Here is an 18,767-nt window from a genome sequence, read left to right on the forward strand (position 1 = left end):
TTGAAAATGAGATGCCTACATTGGACCCCAATAATTTTTCTTGCATTGAAGATTTTTTGTCCAAGTTCAAGACCCTTAGACTTCTCTTGGAAGGTGTTAAGGTTAAGAAAGAAGATAATAACCTTATATATTCCATCCTTACTAAGTTGGGACCAGCCTACTCTGTGTTTGTTTCCACCTTCCATTCTACAAGAGAAGCCTCCATCTCTCAAGGACAAGACTACAAGTCCCCTTCCTTTGATTCTTTTTGTGATACTTTAATAAGAGAACAAGAAAAACTCTTACACCTTGGTCTTCTTAATCTTGGAAACTCTTCTAAGAAAGTGTTAGCTGCCCAGCAGCAACCAAATTCAAAGAATCCTAAGAAGTTGTATCCTAAAAGGAATGGTCCTAAACCAAACAAGGGTCCTAAGCAATTTCAGCCAGAAAATGAAAAATCATTTCAACAAAATGATAAGACAAATAAAAACAAAGGGAAGAAGACTGATAGACATTGCAACTTTTGTAATCAAGATGGCCACTTAGAATCCAAATGCTTTAAGAAGATGGAAGCCTTGGAAGCAGCAGTGAAGAAGCATAACATCCATTTGGAGCACTCTTCAACTTCAACTTCATATTCTAGAATGGCACTTTCTGCATGTGGTTGTCAATCATCTCAGTCTGGCTATGCACTAAATGTATCTTCTTCTTCTCATTCCCATGAGTGGCTCATTGATTCTGGAGCTTCTTATCACATGGCCAAAAACAAAGCCATGTTTTCTTCTTTAAATGATTGTAACACCAAAAACATATATGTTGGTGATGATAGATCTCTTAGTGTTGTAGGGACTGGAACTATTCATATAGACAATGATCAATTTAATGATGTATTATGTGTTCCAACCTTATCCTGCAACCTTCTATCTGTATATCAGATAACTCATTCAGGTGAAGGTAAAATCATTGAATTTTCACCTCATGATGTTGTAATTAAGGACCTAAGAGATCCTAGATAGATTTTAGCTACTGGCATTGTTGATGATTCTACAAGGTTGTATAAGTTTCACAACTTTGGGTCATTAAATCTTCCCTCTGTATTTAGTTCTCATAACGATGAAATGAGCAAACTTTGGAATGAGCGATTTGGTCACTTAAACTATCGCTCCCTTCAGAATCTATGTAAAGAAAATATGGTGACATGTCTTCTTTAGGTTCTTTTTTAATAAACGAATTTTTTTAGGAATTTACAGGGTAAGTTCCTCATACAGAACACCAAAGGACACCTCTCACAACCAGATCACAGATCAATACACCAGTATTTTTGACGTGGTTAAAACCCTCAAAGAGAGAAACAGTCCACGGCCTGAGCCAAGGCAGCCACTTCAGGCAATTTATTAATAAAAGAATGAAAATTTACATGAGCTTCTCTCATAGACGGATTACCCTACAAATGAACCTTCATGCGCTTTAAATAGAAATCATGGACCAATTGGGTGTCAAGCCACGGATCAAGTGTCGGTAATACTGAGGAGAGAATGAACCGCTGGATCACTACATATCGTGACCGTCAGATTGTAAGTTACAAAATATACAAAGTAAAGAAACACACTTTACCTAACCCTATACTAGACCAAGTTGTACTTAACTATTTCCTATGTGTCGAAATATCCTAACATCCCCCCTTAAGAACAACTTTGGATAGGATTGAAGGATTTACAAATATGACACAATAGGAGAAGGAAGGAGGCACTAGAGCCTATCCCCCCTTAGTGACAACTTTCTAAACTCCAACCATAAATCGAAGTTTAGTGAACTTTGCCTCTGTGAGAGCCTTTGTGAAGATGTCTGCAACTTGATCATCTATTGAACAATATTGCACTTCAAGAACATGATCGTAAATGAGATTTCTGATGAAGTGCATGTGCAGTTCAATGTGTTTGTTGCAATGATGTTGGACTGGTTCTTTGCATAGTTGAATGGCACTTTGATTACCACACCAAAGTGTAGTCGGATGCTACCGCTGAAAGCCAAACTCTGGCAGGATCTGACGAAGCCACAAGGCTTCCTTACTAGCTTCTACAGCACCACGATACTCTGCTTCTGCTGATGAAAGAGAAATGGCACATTGTTTCTTACAAGCCCATGTAATAGGTCCTAAAGCATGAGTGAACACATAACTAGCAGTAGACTTTCGATCATCAGGGTCACCAGCCCAATCAGAATCAGTGAAACCAACCAATAGAGGAGCTGCTTCGGCACTGTAATGAATCCTAAACTGAACTTTACCTCGAACATAATTGTTGGAGAGGCAAATCCCCTCTACGGATAGAGGCGATCCCTACTAGCCCAGAACGGGTCTAGCAACACTCAATCAATGCTACTGTGCAAGTTCCTAATTGCAATTAAACAAGAGGCAAAGAACACCTACTTGGATTCCAACGCTATTGTTTGATGAAGAGATGCCGCTCTCGCTCCTTCGCTCCAGCCGGTCATGATCTACCACGACTCCGTGAATAGATACCTGCACACACGAAGAGACAGACAAACACAAGCGTGAAATCTAATAAAAGCAACTATACATCAGTCAGAAAAGATGTAATTCACATTAACCATTGCAAGACAAACGAGAATGGAACCATAACAGTATTCATCTATTATTAAATCAATAACAGAGAAAGGTACAACCAATGTTCTGACGCTGAGTCCTTCTCTTGAGGGTCCAGCCAGCAAGTCTCATAAGCATTCACCTTTGGAAATGGACTCTCCCAACACAAAATCTCTCTCTCACACAAGCAACACTCACAACCTTCCTTGAGCTTCCTCTAACAAAACCACACTTGTCACACCAATTACCTACTAACAACAACAATCCAAGCACTATGAATTCCACACTATCCAAAACTATCAAAAACTCCAAAAATAGCTGCTCATGGTAATGGTGAAGGTTTATATAGGAGAAGGAGTGTCCTTGAATGGTGGAAGGATGAGTTTATCTTCAAGGGAAGTAGTTGCAATGGGTCGAACAGACATGCCATAGAAGGGGGGCGATACTCACAAGGCCAACAACCAAGTCTGGAGTTATCTGGAAGGCTGGCTGTTGGAACAAATTCGCCCAAACTGGATCAGCGCAGGTGCATAACTCGTCTTGCACGCTGACGTCGCAAGGCAATAATGGTCAAGCTGTTGTCAGCGCGGTTTAATACAAACAGAGGCTGCACTGGTCATGAAATTCGACCAGCGCGGAAAAGTCATGTGCTTCCACGCTGGCAGCGCACGTGGTCTGTTATGAAGCGCCAGTCAGCGCGGGTATTTTAGAAACAGACGCGCTGATGAGGAAAACTTTGGGAAAGTGGGTTTTTTGGCCAGTTCAGAAGGCATGAACTTGATTATTATGAACTCCTGACACAGTGGGGTGACTGATAGGGAGACTGACAAATTACTGTGTAACAGATGCTCCCTAAAGCATGAGGCCCGAGAGAGTGGGAGGGGTGAAATGCTTTACAAAACTGCTGAACCGGAACACCACCAGGAAGGACCTGCATGAATGGTACAACTGATATCTCAATCACATGTAGTCTAGGCATGGGCACAGCCATCCAAAAGACATACGAAGAAGGCCTGTGGTATGGACGCAGCCACCCAGCTGAAGAGACCAGAAAGATAAGAGGGTATGGTCGCAGCCATCCCGAAGACTCAGGTATGGGCGCAACCACCCATCAATGAGTCATGTAATAACAATCCACAAAATCGCAGCCTGGTTCATAACAGACAAAAACCAGGGTCTTGCGCTCCATCCCAACCCGAACAAAGTACAAGTTCAAGCATGTGAATACATGAGTTGAAGTCGAACATGCATGAACATCGTCTGATTACCAGTCAATGATGAAAACCGTTAACAGACGCGAGAGGTACCACCAATAATGACAATGGTCCTCAAGGTACTTATAGGTACAATCTGCGGCGTGTGAATCAATGAGCTGGTGTCGAACACCCGCAGAATCATCCGATCGGAGGCCAATGATGAAAACCTCACGTCGAACACGAAGAACCTGCCATTGAGGCATGCAGGCTCTAAGGCACCTGAAGGGAGTCTCTAGGTCACTTTCCTGGATAATGAGCTGAAGTCGACAGGAAGTAACCTTGATCGAAGGTGGGCCATGATGTTTCCCACATCATCGACACGAGACAGAGAAGGACGAAAGATTTTGTGTGAGACATCAGAGGGAGGTGGTAATCTTGCAGAGGCCAACTTCTCTTGAACATATCGGCGGCACAAAAGCGGATTTGGCAGTATCTGACATCAAATGAGAGGAAGTCATGGTGACAAGGCAATGAGCAGATGAGAGGTCAAATAGGATAACCCAAACCCACTGAGGCTAGTGTAAAACAAGATGAGAAATCCCCACCCAGACACAAATGCAGAGGAGTGCCATGTTCAAGAGCGACATACTGCCGACATGACCATTATTACAGTTTCATTTTCCCCACCATTTCTGGTAGGTACCCCGGTTATTTTTGGATGACAAGCTTGACAGGGATAGCATATGCTTGAAGAGGTGTCATTTCGACGATGCCCGATGTCATTAAGTTTTAACGAGCCTGACAAAGGAGAAGCTCGGTGTCTTTTCTTGTTTAGAGAGTCTGAAAAGACAAGAGAAAAGGAAACTCCAGGGGGGTCCTTTTTCGTAAAGTTGTGTCTCTCGAGCCCGAAAAAGTATAAAACAATGCTCGAAAGAACCGCCCGGCCATTACGACTGAGGAGTACTTTTCGTAAATAGTAGCTTCGACCCGAAAAAGTAAAAAAGCGGTCGGAAGCACGTCGTTTTAGGGCCAATAACGAGTGCGAAACGACAAACACCCGGCAATCTTTTTAAGTTATTCGGTCGGAAAAAGAGCTTAAAACGACCGCCTCTCATTCCCTTTAACGAGCCGAAAGGAAGCTCGGCCATCTTTTCTTGATTCATGTCGGAAAAGAGCTTAAAGATATTTTTTGGGACCAAGTGTACAAAGAATCGTTATGACCACGCCGGTTACTAGGACCTGCACAAGAACACCACCCGCATAAATCCGTTCGATAAAAAAAACATAGTAAAACATACATAAAGGCATAATTTAATGACACTAGAGCTAAATCCATGGTGAAAATACGACAAAAACCCACATTGACAAGGAATTATAGCAAATTATGAGTTTTTTACCATAAATAGGGGGGTAAAAGTCATTTTTTACCATTGTTACCATTTTGAGTTGTGAAGAACGTGGAGGAGCTGCAAGATTGACGGAGTGATTTCCAGCCCGTACAGACACCATTCATCTGGCAGCTTGCTCCAGGTAGGTTCTCTTCTCCCTGTGTTTCATTTTGAGCATTTTTTGAGCAATTCCACGGTGGAATGTGGCCCTATGGGCGAATTTTTTGAGCGTTGGTGCGCTCTCGGTCAGCGCGAGTTTCCCGCTCGGGACCACGCTGATCGATTTATATTTACACGTACCACCACATGGGTCAGCGCGGAAAACACGTGTGCTTCCGTGCTAACCCAGTGAAAAAACAACGGTGCGCCATTTTCAGCGCGACTGTTTTAGAAACAGTCGCGCCGGCGCTGTAAAGATTTATTTTTTAACAATTGGACGTACAAATCTCAACGGTTAGCAACCTAATATTTTTTCACGGTTTTGCAGGGCAAAATGTCTTTTGTGTGGCAAGAGAGATCTCACGATGATGAGGATATAGCCGCCTATGCACTTCCCGAATGCCGAAATGCAATGCGGGCATGCGGATTCTTGAAATTCTTCCTGACTCCGCGCCTGAGGGCGCAACCTGACTTACTAGAGTTCCTAATCAGAGCTTGGAACCCAGTAGATGGAAAATTCACAATCCGTGGTCAGGATATCAAGTTTGACTCCATGGACATCTACTTTTTGACTGGATTGTCACGCCGGGGTCAGATGCCCATACTGGAGGGGCAGCAACCCAGCGGTGAGACTTTGGACCAGTTGATGGCTCGAGTATGCCCAGGAGCCGCCAAAACACGGAGCGGGAAGGTGGGTATCCCGACAGTACGAGACATGCCTCTTCACACTATACTCTTCCTAGTGACACGGGCAGCGGGTTCTTTGGCCAATCATAAGGCCTCGAAGAACCAACTACTACTAGCTTTGGAGTGCCTACAGCCCACCATTTTCAACTGGGCGACAGCTATGACTACCAGCATGAAGAGGCAACTAAACAACTGCCGTCGCGGAGAGACGAAGCAGTTTGCGTACGGGTCTCTTCTTCTTCCGCTCATGCTGGAGCGGGTGCCGGCTTTACAGTTACAGACCATGGCTGTGGATCCACCTAGAGGTCCTCGGGAGACGAGGGCCAGTTGATGGGCCCGTGTCATGCCACGTGGAGGTGGAGGCCGCCCAGTGCCTTGGGGAGTGTATTTTAGAGAGTGGCTGGATCGACAGGTTGTCATCGTGGAGGACTGGCCATATGCTGGCATGGACTTCCGCAATGATCCTGACATGCCACTGCCCGCAGGAGAGCATTGGGACGATGGAGGTATGACACTTGATCTCTCTTCAATATTTTTTGATGTTTTTTGATTTTTCATGTACATGTCTTAATAAATGTCACGGTGTGCAGATGTGGGACCTGTGAGACCCATCGGGCTAGCCCCAACGGCACGGAGAGAGGGACAAGGAGCTGGAGCCCTGGCCCTAGTTCCTCCAGGAGTTGATACGTCGGAGACTGTAGCTCGCAACCTCGAGGGTTTGCTGGAGGGGGTGCCAGATTACCAGGGGGTCGAGGAGGTCCCTATAGAGCATCAGATCCACACAGTGGGGGTGGCACCCAGGATGCACCGCCTTTTGAGGCGAGTGGCACGGGCCGCAGTGTGCTATAGAGAGCACAACCCAGATCAGTAGCTATCTAGGTTTTCCCACTGATGTTTTGAGAGACATATGTCTCGGATGTACTGAGGACACCGGTTTTATTTTTCGGACATATACACTTATTTTTGAGCGCCTTAGTGCGCCACACGATATATATATATATATACTGTTTTTGGATGGATCGTTTCACATGTGATGATGTTTTTTAATATTTTTATGCAAATGTTCGATACAATTGTGATCTATGCATCTATTGCACAACACACGACCCATGTATTTTAATTTTTATGCAAGCTTAAAAACACACATGCAGACACACATGCAAACTATGCTTGGAAAGGAAATTATTTACACATGCTTATGCTATGGTCTTATTATGTTTTCTATCTCTTCTTGTATGATGTTTACCTATTCCGCAAATGTCTATCCAACACATGGTTTGCCAATGCATCGGTTAACGTATTTAATCGTCTCGGAATATGTTGATATGTGATATAATCAAAATTCCTTTCTAACAATTTCACACGTAAATATAACCTCAGAATGCGTTGGTCTCTGACGAAATATCGCCCGTTGAGTTGATGGACAACAAGTTGAGAGTCCAGGTTTACCACTAAAGCACGGATGCCAAGATCAACTGCTTCGGCTAGCAATTCAATTACAGCACTGTATTCGGCAACATTGTTGGTGGTGCGGCCCAGGCACACGCCTTGGAGATCTAGCAACTCGCCGTGAGGATCGTAGATCGCCCACGCCGCAGAAGACAAATTGCAAGTACTACGGCAGGCGCCATCGGCGAAGCCAACGTAAGGTGTACTAGACATCTGCACAAGAAGCAGAAAACAAAATAAGAGGCAAACACGCCTTCACACCAAAGCAAAACTAGAAATCATGCACACATGACACACTTGCTAAGAACACACGTATGTACAAACTAGGTGCACGAAATCATGCATAATATTTCTTCAAATAGAGCCCGTTGTGGGGCTTGTCAAGAGGATTTCCTTCGTAATCGATCAGTTCATATGCCCCCTTTTGCAAAACTCTTTTTACGATATAGGGGCCTAGCCACATGGATTCGAGTTTACCTGCCCCCAGCTTATCCTTGGCTTGATCATAGAGCAGTACTAAATCTCCCTCAACAAAGGAACGAGGTCGAATGGTATCATCGAAGTGGGCCTTAACCCTCTTCTTCTGCGCTTCAATAGCCATAGAAGCTAAGCGACGGGTCTCATCTAGCCTTTCTAAATAGAGAAGCCGTTCCTCCACCAGAGTGGTGTTGGGAAGCAACTCGACAGCTAATTTTAACGAAGGAATTTCACACTCAACAGGAAGGGTGGCCTCCAGTCCATAAACAAGCTGAAAAGGAGTGAAACGGGTGGCATCCTTCACAGAGGTCCGGTAAGCCCACAAGGCAGGGAACAGCATCAGATGCCAGTTAGACTTGTGCGTATTCACGGTACGTTGGAGCATTGTGATCAAAACTTTGTTCACAGCTTCAACTTGGTCGTTGGATTGAGGGTAATACGGCGTCGAGCTATCTTGACGCAAGCCTAGCTGGGTCGTTAGTTCCGTCATCATGTGATTACGGAAATGTTTTCCGTGATCTGTGACAATAGCTTGGGGGACTCCGAACCGAGTAATGACATGATTAAAAAGAAACTGTGCCGCCGTGTAACCGTCTTCGTTCAATGTAGGCATCTCTTCGGCCCATTTGGTGAAATAATCGACGGCAACGATGATATACCCGTGCCCCCCGGCCGAACGAGGGTTACAGGATGTATAATCGATTCCCCATTTGGCAAAGGGACCTACGGTAACAACGGGGTGCAGTGGTGCAGGAGGTGCACGCATTTTCCGGTGGTAAACCTGACATTCATGACATCCACGGACAGCAAGGATGCAATCCTTGAAAATAGAAGGCCAGAAATAACCAGCACGGAGGCTTTTCTGGGCAGGAGCATATCCAGACATATGGCCACCACAAGCGCCGGAGTGGCAGTCATTCAACACCCACTCAGCCTCCTCGAGAGTCAAGCATCGGCGGAGAACAGAATCAACACCGAGGCGGTACAGGGTATCACCAATAATGCGATAGGGTTGAGATTGGTGACGAATCCTTCGACGAGCGTCTTTCGATACGTCGGGACAGAAGGAAGACGTCTGCAAATACACTATGATGTCCCCATACCAAGGGTCGAGGGTGCTGATGAGAAACAATGTTTCATCCGGGATATGCTCTTCCGAACGAGATGGTGGAGAAGAGGATGGCAAAGAACAGAGCAGTTCTGCAAAGACCAGAGATTTCTTAGACTTGGCTGCAGTAAACTCCAAGTCAAACTCTTGTAGGATGACAATCCATTTCGAGTACTTGCCCCCCAGCAGCTGACGCGACAAGATGTAGGTCATGGGGTTGCAGTCAGAAATCACGGTTGTTGTGCGCAACAGGATATAGTGCCGGAATCGTTGGACGGCGCAGATAGATGCCAATGCCAACTTCTCGACATACGCGTAGCAAGTTTCTGTATCCAAGAGATTGCGACTAAGGTAATAGATAACATGCTCGTTGCCATCATCATCATCCTGCACCAGAACCATGCCGATGGTGGTGTCAGCGGCAGCTAGATAGAGAGAATAATCACGGTGATAGTTCGGAGGTCTTAAGAGTGGAGCCGAGACAAGGAGATCCTTGAGTCGCTCGAAAGACTCCTGAGCGATGGCATCCCAACGAAAGCGTGTGTCTCGCTTTAATAATCGTGTGAAACCCTTAGCTACCTTGGCATAATTCGGAATGAATCGTCTAAGGAAATTCGCTTTACCCTGCAAGCTCTGCAATTGTTGCAAAGAGGCAGGGGGAGGAAGATTCAAGATGGCCTCAACTTTGAGGGGATCCAGACGGATGCCTTCTCGGGAGATGATAAACCCGAGCAGTCAGCCAGATTCTAGGCAGAAGACACACTTATGAGGATTGAGCCTGATGTGGTAGTGTCGACAGCGGAGAAAGATCTCGCGAAGATGTGAGGGATGGTCCTGACGCTTAGCTGAATGAGCCGGAAGGTCATCCAGGTAAGGTTGTACAATGTGACGTATATCATGAAAAGCGTAAGACATTGCATGTTGAAATGTAGCGTCGGGGAGTCGCCAAATTGTTGGAGAGGCAAATCCCCTCTACGGATAGAGGCGATCCCTACTAGCCCAGAACGGGTCTAGCAACAATCAATCAATGCTACTGTGCAAGTTCCTAATTGAAATTAAACAAGAGGCAAAGAACACCTACTTGGATTCCAACGCTATTGTTTGATGAAGAGATGCCGCTCTCGCTCCTTCGCTCCAGCCGGTCACGATCTACCACGATCTCCGTGAATAGATACCTGCACACACGAAGAGACAGACAAACACAAGCGTGAAATCTAATAAAAGCAACTATACATCAGTCAAAAAAGATGTAATTCACGTTAACCATTGCAAGACAAACGAGAATGGAACCATAACAGTAGTCATCTATTATTAAATCAATAACAGAGAAAGGTACAACCAATGTTCTGACGCTGAGTCCTTCTCTTGAGGGTCCAGCCAGCAAGTCTCATAATTATTCACCTTTGGAAATGGACTCTCCCAACACAAAAGCTCTCTCTCACACAAGCAACACTCACAACCTTCCTTGAGTTTCCTCTAACAAAACCACACTTGTCACACCAATTACCTACTAACAGCAGCAATCCAAGCACTATGAATTCCACACTATCAAAAACTCCAAAACTAGCTGCTCATGGTAATGGTGAAGGTTTATATAGGAGAAGGAGTGTCCTTGAATGGTGGAAGGATGAGTTTATCTTCAAGGGAAGTAGTTGCAAAGGGTCGAACAGACATGCCATAGAAGGGAGGCAATACTCACAAGGCCAACAACCAAGTCTGGAGTTATCTGGAAGGCTGGCTGTTGGAACAAATTCGCCCAAACTGGATCAGCGCAGGTGCATAACTAGTCTTGCGCGCTGACGTCGCAAGGCAATAACGGTCAAGCTGTTGTCAGCGCGGTTTAATACAAACAGAGGCTGCGCTGGTCATGAAATTCGACCAGCGCGGAAAAGTCGTGTGCTTCCGCGCTGGCAGCGCACGCGGTCTGTTATGAAGCGCCAGTCAGCGCGGGTATTTTAGAAACAGACGCGCTGATGAGGAAAACTTTGGGAAAGTGGGTTTTTTGGCCAGTTCAGAAGGCATGAACTTGATTATTGTGATCTCCTGACACAGTGGGGTGAATGATAGGGAGACAGTGACAAATTACTGTGTAACAATAACGAAGTATTCTTTTAGCTACTTTCCAATGACTTTCACGTGGTTTTTGCATAAACCGAGCAACAAGGCCAACAACAAAGGAAAGGTCAGGATGAGTATGGGTTAGATACAAAAGTTTTCCTACAAGTTGACGGTATAAGGTAGCATCAACTTCAGGAGAAGTACAAGTGACTGAAAGTTTGACTCCAGACTGGAAGGGAGAAGGGGCTGGCTTACAGTCTTCCATGTGAAAATGGCGTAGAATATCACAGGAATACTTGGAATGGGAAAGGGAAATACCCTCCTTGGATTGCAAAACTTGAAGACCGAGAAAATAATGTAAGTGTCCTAAGTCTGTCATTTCAAATTTCTTTTTAAGGCTAGACTTCACATGGTTTATAAGGTTGGGATCACTACTGGTAAGGATAAGATCATCAACATAAAGAACAATAATGATAAGAGACTTGCCCACTTTCTTGGTGTAGACAGTATTGTCAGAATGACACCTAGAAAAGCCAGATTCTAAAAGAAAGCTATCCATTTTGGCATACCAAGCTCGAGGAGCTTGCTTGAGACCATAAAGGGATTTCTTAAGCCGACATACAAGGCTGGAGTCTTTTTTTATGAAGCCAATGGGTTGTTCCATGTAGATTTCTTCATGCAAGTCCCCATGCAAGAAGGCAGATTTAACATCCATCTGATGGACTTCCCATTTGAACGAGGCAGCAGGGGAAAGAACAAGGCAGATAGAGTTCATTTTGGCAACAGGGGAGAAGGTTTCAGTGTAGTCAATGCCTTCAACCTATGAAAAACCTTTAGCAACAAGACGAGCTTTATGTTTATCAACTTCCCATCTGGTCCATACTTGGTTCTGTAAACCCATTTGCATCTAACAAGTTTTCGTCCCTTTGGTAGAGGAACAAGATCCCATGTATCATTTGCCAATAATGAATGATATTCTTCATTCATAGCTACTTCCCAATCTAGATGGCCTGAAGCTTCTGCAAAGGTGTCAGGATCATAATTTATTGGAGCTTGAGCCAATAAAGAAGAGGCTCTGTCAAACTGAGAACGTGTGCGTTGCTGATCTGTAGGATTACTGGCAGGATCACCTGCTGCATCTCGAGTAGCACGAACCCATTTTAGAAGCTGAGGAGATGAAGGAGGATCCTGAGATGGTGGGGGAGGATTGTCATCCTCACTTTCATCATCTGAAGAAGAAATGTTTTCAAAAGTAGAAGAGATAGGGAGAGGTGGCACACCCTCTGGACTAGGCTCGCAGGCTGATATATTTTCATCAAATTTTACATCTCTTCTAATGATAACATTTTTGGACTTAAACAGAATAAGTCTATAGCCTTTGACATCTTCAGAATATCCAAAAAAAATACATTTTTCACTCTTAGGTTCTAAAGCTTTATGATTTTCATCTGGAATATGGGCCCATGCTTCACTTCCAAAAACACGAAAGTGACTTACATCTGGTTTGATTGAGCTCCATGCTTCTTCTGGAGTGATATTCTTTAAAGCCTTAGTAGGAGTGCGATTGATTATGTAATTTTCACAGTTAATTGCTTCTGCCCAAAAACTAAGACCAAGTCCTTTAGATTGTAGCATACAATTGGCCATTTCCTTTAAGGTGTGATTCTTCCTTTCAGCTACACCATTTTGTTGTGGAGTATATGGAACAGTATGTTTCATTTGAATTCCATTCTCAGTGAAAAAGTTGATGAATGTGTTTTTAACATATTCTCCGCCATTATCAGATCTTAGCTTAAGAATTTGATGTCCAAATTGTTTTTCAACAAAGGCCTTGAAGGCCAAAAATGTGTTAAATACTTCACTCTTGAGTTTTAAGAAGTATACCCAAGTGCATTTGGAGAAATCATCAATGAAAGTTAAGAAATACTTGCAGCCAGAGAATGAAACAACTGGAAGTGGACCACATAAATCACTATGCACAAGCTGTAAAGGGGCTGAGGCGTCCCAAGAGGCACGTTTTTCAAAACTGTCCCGATGATGTTTTCCGAGTACACATCTGGAACAAACACCATCTCTGCAAGATACCATTGGAAGACCTGTCACCATATTTTCTTTACATAGATGCTGAAGGGAGCGATAGTTTAAGTGACCAAATCGCTCATGCCAAAGTTTGTTCACTTCATCGTTATGAGCAACAAATACTGAGGGAAGATTTGATGACCCAAAGTTGTGAAACTTATACAACCTTGTAGAATCATCAGCAATGCCAGTAGCTAAAATCTATTTAGGATCTCTTAGGTCCTTGATTACAACATCATGAGGTGAAAATTCAATGATTTTACCTTCACCTGAATGAGTTATCTAATATACAGATAGAAGGTTGAAGGATAAGGTTGGAACGCATAATACATCATTAAATTGACCATTGTCTAGATGAACAATTCCAATCCCTACAACATTAAGAGATCTATCATCACCAACATATATATTTTTGGTGTTACAATCATTTAAAGAAGAAAACATGGCTTTGTTTTTGGCCATGTGATAAGAAGCTCCAGAATCAATGAGCCACTCATGAGAATGAGAAGAAGAAGATACATTTAATGCATAACCAGACCGAGATGATTAACAACCACATGCAGAAAGTTCCATTCCTGAAGATGAAGTTGAAGTTGAAGAATGCTCCAAATGGATGTTATGTTTCTTCATCGCTGGTTCCAAGACTTCCATCTTCTTAAAGCATTTGGATTCTAAGTGGCCATCTCGATTACAAAAGTTGCAATGTCTATCAGTCTTCTTCCATTTGTTTTTATTTGTCTTATCATTTTGTTGAAATGATTTTTCATTTTGAGGTTGAGATTGCTTAGGACCCTTGTTTGGTTTAGGACCATTCTTTTTAGGATATGACTTCTTAGGATTCTTTGAATTTGATTGTTGCTGGGTGGCTAACGCTTTCTTGGAAGAGTTTCCAAGATTAAGAAGACCAAGGTGTAAGAGTTTTTCTTGTTTTCTTATTAAAGAATCACAAAAAAAGTCAAAGGAAGGGGACTTGTAGTCTGTTCCTTGAGAAATGAAGGCTTCTCTTGTAGAATGGAAGGTGGAAACAAACACAGTGTAAGCTAGTCCCAACTTAGTAAGAATGGAATAGATAAGGTTACTATCTTTTTTCTTAACCTTAACATCTTCCAAGAGATATCTAAGGGTCTTGAACTTGGACAAGAAATCTTCAATGCAAGAAGAATTATTAGGGTCCAATGTAAGCAACTCATTTTCAAGTTGATGGGCTCTAAGTTCATTTTTAATCCCAAAAACTTTATTGATTTGTTTCATTGCTTCATCAGGAGTATCAAGTTCTGTAATATGGAATCTAAGATCTGGAGAAATGGACATCCCTATCAATCCACGTGCTTAATCTTGCCTATTTTCCCATTTAGCAGCCTTATCTTCATCCTTCGGTTTTTTTTCTTGGCCTAAGGCTATTCTGTAGAGACCTTTACTTCTAAGTAAATCCTCAATGTAGGACAGCCATTGGAAGTAGTTGGTGCTGTCAAGGGTAACTTGGTATTGACTTTCCATTTCAACAGAAACTGAAGCAAAAATGCTGAAAATAAGTGTTCCAATGGATAGATCTTGAGAAATTAGGCTGGTTTAAAAAAACGGCTCTGAAGACGGCTTCCGGATGAAGAAGTTATGGCTTTTTGAAAAAAAACGTTGTTGAAGATGCTGACGAAGTGCGGGAATGTGCGGAAATGAAAAATCCGCCCTCACAAAAAGGAGATTTGAACCCAAGACCTCTACTCTCTTAAAATAGCTTTGAACCAATTAACCAATTGAGCTATACAAAAATGAGAGAGAGAGAGAGAGAGAGAGAGAGAGAGAGAGAGAGCATACTAAGGCTCGAAGTTAGCTTTAGCCGGAAACTAAATATTTTTCTCAATGAGAGAGAGAGAGAGAGAGAGAGAGAGAGAGAGCATACTAAGGCTCGAAGTTAGCTTTATCCAGAAACTAAATATTTTCCTCAATGTTTTTTATTTTCCAAGATCACACTAAGGCGCAGGGAAAAGAGCACACGCATGAGAAAAATCCTTCCTTTTTGTTTCTGATTTGCCCAGATCGCATAGAGTCACAGGGCAAAGAGCATACACATAAATGAAAGGTATATATCCGATAATAAAAAAAGCTAAATAAACCGAAACCAAAATAAACAGAGAGAAAATAATTGTAAACTGCAAATACACACTGTATACCTACAGATCTTAAAAATGACGCAGCTAGGGCTACCGGAAACCTTTTCGCATGAAACGAAAGAGGTTCCTCACTGGAACAGATGCTCCCAACACAATAGAGCAGTCCTCTCGGCCTGAAAGTAGTCAGAAACATTAGATCTGGGAAACGACAGTCGGATGCAGTTCTACCGGCTTCAGATTTGGATCACCAACGGACGCGGCCCTCAAATAGCTCTGATACCATGTAGGAATTTACAGGGTAAGTTCCTCAGACAGAACACCAAAGGACACCACTCACAACCAGATCACAGATCAATACACCAGTATTTTTGACGTGGTTAAAACCCTCAAAGAGGGAAACAGTCCACGGCCTGAGCCAACGCGGCCACTTCAGGCAATTTATCAATAAAAGAATGAAAATTTACATAAGCTTCTCTCATAGACCAATTACCCTACAAATGACCCTCCATGCGCTTTAAATAGAAATCATGGACCAATTGGGTGTCAATCCACGGATCAAGTGTCGGTAATACCGAGGAGAGAATGAACCGTCGGATCACTACATATAGTGACCTTTGGATTGTAAGTTACAAAATGTACATAGTAAAGAAACACACTTTACCTAACCCTATACTAGACCAAGTTGTACTTAACTATTTCCTATGTGTCGGAATATCCTAACAATTTTTATATGCTTTAAGGAAAGCCTTCTGCCCTAGGCACCTCCTATAGCCACTCTCCACAAAGACATTAAGGAGATGGGATTTCTCCTTATCAAAACTCTCATTATCAGAAATCCTAAGGGCACGAGTAGCGAGGGTGTTAAGAACACCCAACTTTTGAGCGGGGAAATGATGGGAATCGGCATGAAGATACTGCTTAGTATGCATTTTCCTACAGAACACTGAGTGGGAGAGGGAACCGTCCTTATTCTTAGATATAAGAATATCCAAGAAAGGGAGGCAACCATTGTTTACTTATCCCTAATGATTTAATAAATAAATTAAAAAAGAATTAAATATATTTATAATATATACAAATAATATAAAATGGAATTACATTCTAATGTATAATAATATATAAAAGTATTTATTATAATTATAATATTATTATTTTTATTATCTGTTGACATTTTAAACATTAAAATATTATCTAGCCATTGATGGTCAACCTAGTCAACTTAGTTGTTGGGAAGGTCTGCTCTCCCTATTTAATGTGCGGCCATGATCTGACTCCTCAGCTTGTCCTGACGATGAACCACACTAGTTGGTTCCAAACGCGTCGACAAAGGTTTTCTACATGTGATCTACACCTAAACTCTTCTTATAATTGTTATGGATAACAAAAGCCTCAATTCTACAATTATAATTATATATATATATATATATATATATATATATATATATATATATATATATATATATATAATAACAAAATCATTTAATAAATTATATTTAAATATTACATTGATTTTACAAATTTCGTTTTTTTCCATTTTTTTTTTTAATTATGATGATTATTTTTTCAAATTATGATAATTATTTAATGTTTAGATATTTAAAAGCAAATTTTTTATTTATTTTTTTAAGATGATGATGATGATGGTTAACATCCACGGAGACCAAAATTTGGTCTATCGGACCTAAAGAAACAAATTATTTAGTTTGATTTAAGATTTTATTCCTATGCTTAAAAATCTTGGAGAGAAGCCTGTTGAGCTCACTGTAATTTTGACAACGTAAAAGGCTAGGAAGGTCAGTATTGCAACAAAGATTTTGAAACTAAGATCTAATGTGGTTGTACGTGGGGCACTCTAAGAGGAAGTGATTTTCATCCTTGATGTTCATATTCTCACAGGGATGGTAGAACCTTTCCATCCATGGTGTTTTAGGAACTACCCAACGACCTGTTTCACTATGGATCTCATGAGAGTTCGTTCTAATCTTGGCTATATTCATTTTCTTCTTTGAGCTAGTTAAAACAGAGAGATACTTTTGATCTTCTAGGGTGGGGTTGATGACCTCCATATAATATCTTAATTTTCTTTTAGCTGCTAAATCTTTCTCACGCCACATTTTTCTTTGAACTTAGAAGCAACAATAGTTTTAATGTTATTAATGTTTTGCAATGCAACATTCTCGTCAATCTCGCAATGGTTTAACCGGGCCTTGGTGTCTTTATACCAACCTTGTTTGAGCCTTAGGTGGTTTTGTCTAGAATTTAAAGCTATCTTAGGAGGTATATGGTCTCCTATGTTATTGAGTTTGTGCTTGTACAACAGAAGCCTAGTCATATATAGGCTCTCGATAGGGGAACGACCCACTTTTATAAGTAGAATAGGATAGTGTGTGTTGCTTTTAATTTTGAGGTTATAGGTTATAAAACACTTCTGGATTTGTTCAATCTTTCTCGAGGATTCTCTAGAGATGCTACAACCCCAAATCTCACATCCATATAAGATAACCAAAGTGACTAAAGTTTCAAAGAGGAACTTCTTTCTATCCTACATTATGAGGTTTTCTGTTTTACAAATATTTTCAATACCAAAACAAGCTTTCCATCCCCCATTAATCCTTCTCTTAATGATATAGTTCTAGTTGAGTTTGTGATGAATATCAATTCCTAGTTACTTGTAGGAAGACACTCCCTCCAAGTTATTATTGTCATACATAAAATTAGCGTAAATGTCCTTCTTGGATTTGATAATGTGATGCAGGAAAGTGTTCCCTCTGCGGACAGAGGCAACCCCTCTAGCCCTAGAGTGGGTCTAGTCACAAATAAGGACAGATCAACAATAGATTTCCTTAAACAGTCATAGTTGGAGGCCTACTTCAACCGGTGGTCGATGGAGTTCCGTTGAGCTACTCCATCTTTCACTTCCTTCCCCTTGATGAGTGATCAACCTGAAACAATGCAAAGGAAATACAACAAAGCACGTAACCAGAAAACAATGATGATCTATTTACTCATAAAGTCAATAAGTCATGAGCTATCAAGTAACTTGCATACAAGACATAGGAAAACATCATTTATTGTATTAATAATGAAACAAGAGCAAGCTTACAACCAAAATCTTGACGTCGCAAGCCTTCTCAGAGGGTCCAACTAGCATGTTCCTCAAGCATTCACTTTGTGAAGATGGATCTCCCAATATACAAAGTTCTCTCTCACTCATAAGTTTTACATAAAGATAAGGGCACTTCACAACCTTCCACAAGCTATCAACAATCCCACACTTGTCACACCCACACCAGCTATCTATCAAACTCACAAACAGTAATAGCACTGCTCAATCCAAGAATTTACCAACTAGCCAACTATCCAACTAGCAGAGCATAGCAATGGTGAGATTTTAAATAGGAGAAGGAGTCTCCATGAAAGGTGGAAGAGAGAGCTTATCACTAAGGAATGTAGCACAATTGACAGAACTGCCAT

The sequence above is a fragment of the Pinus tabuliformis genome, chromosome 8, assembly GCF_031772625.1.
Source record: "Pinus tabuliformis cultivar Carrire ecotype Pingquan chromosome 8, CPIR1, whole genome shotgun sequence".
Taxonomy (NCBI): Eukaryota; Viridiplantae; Streptophyta; class Pinopsida; order Pinales; family Pinaceae; genus Pinus; species Pinus tabuliformis.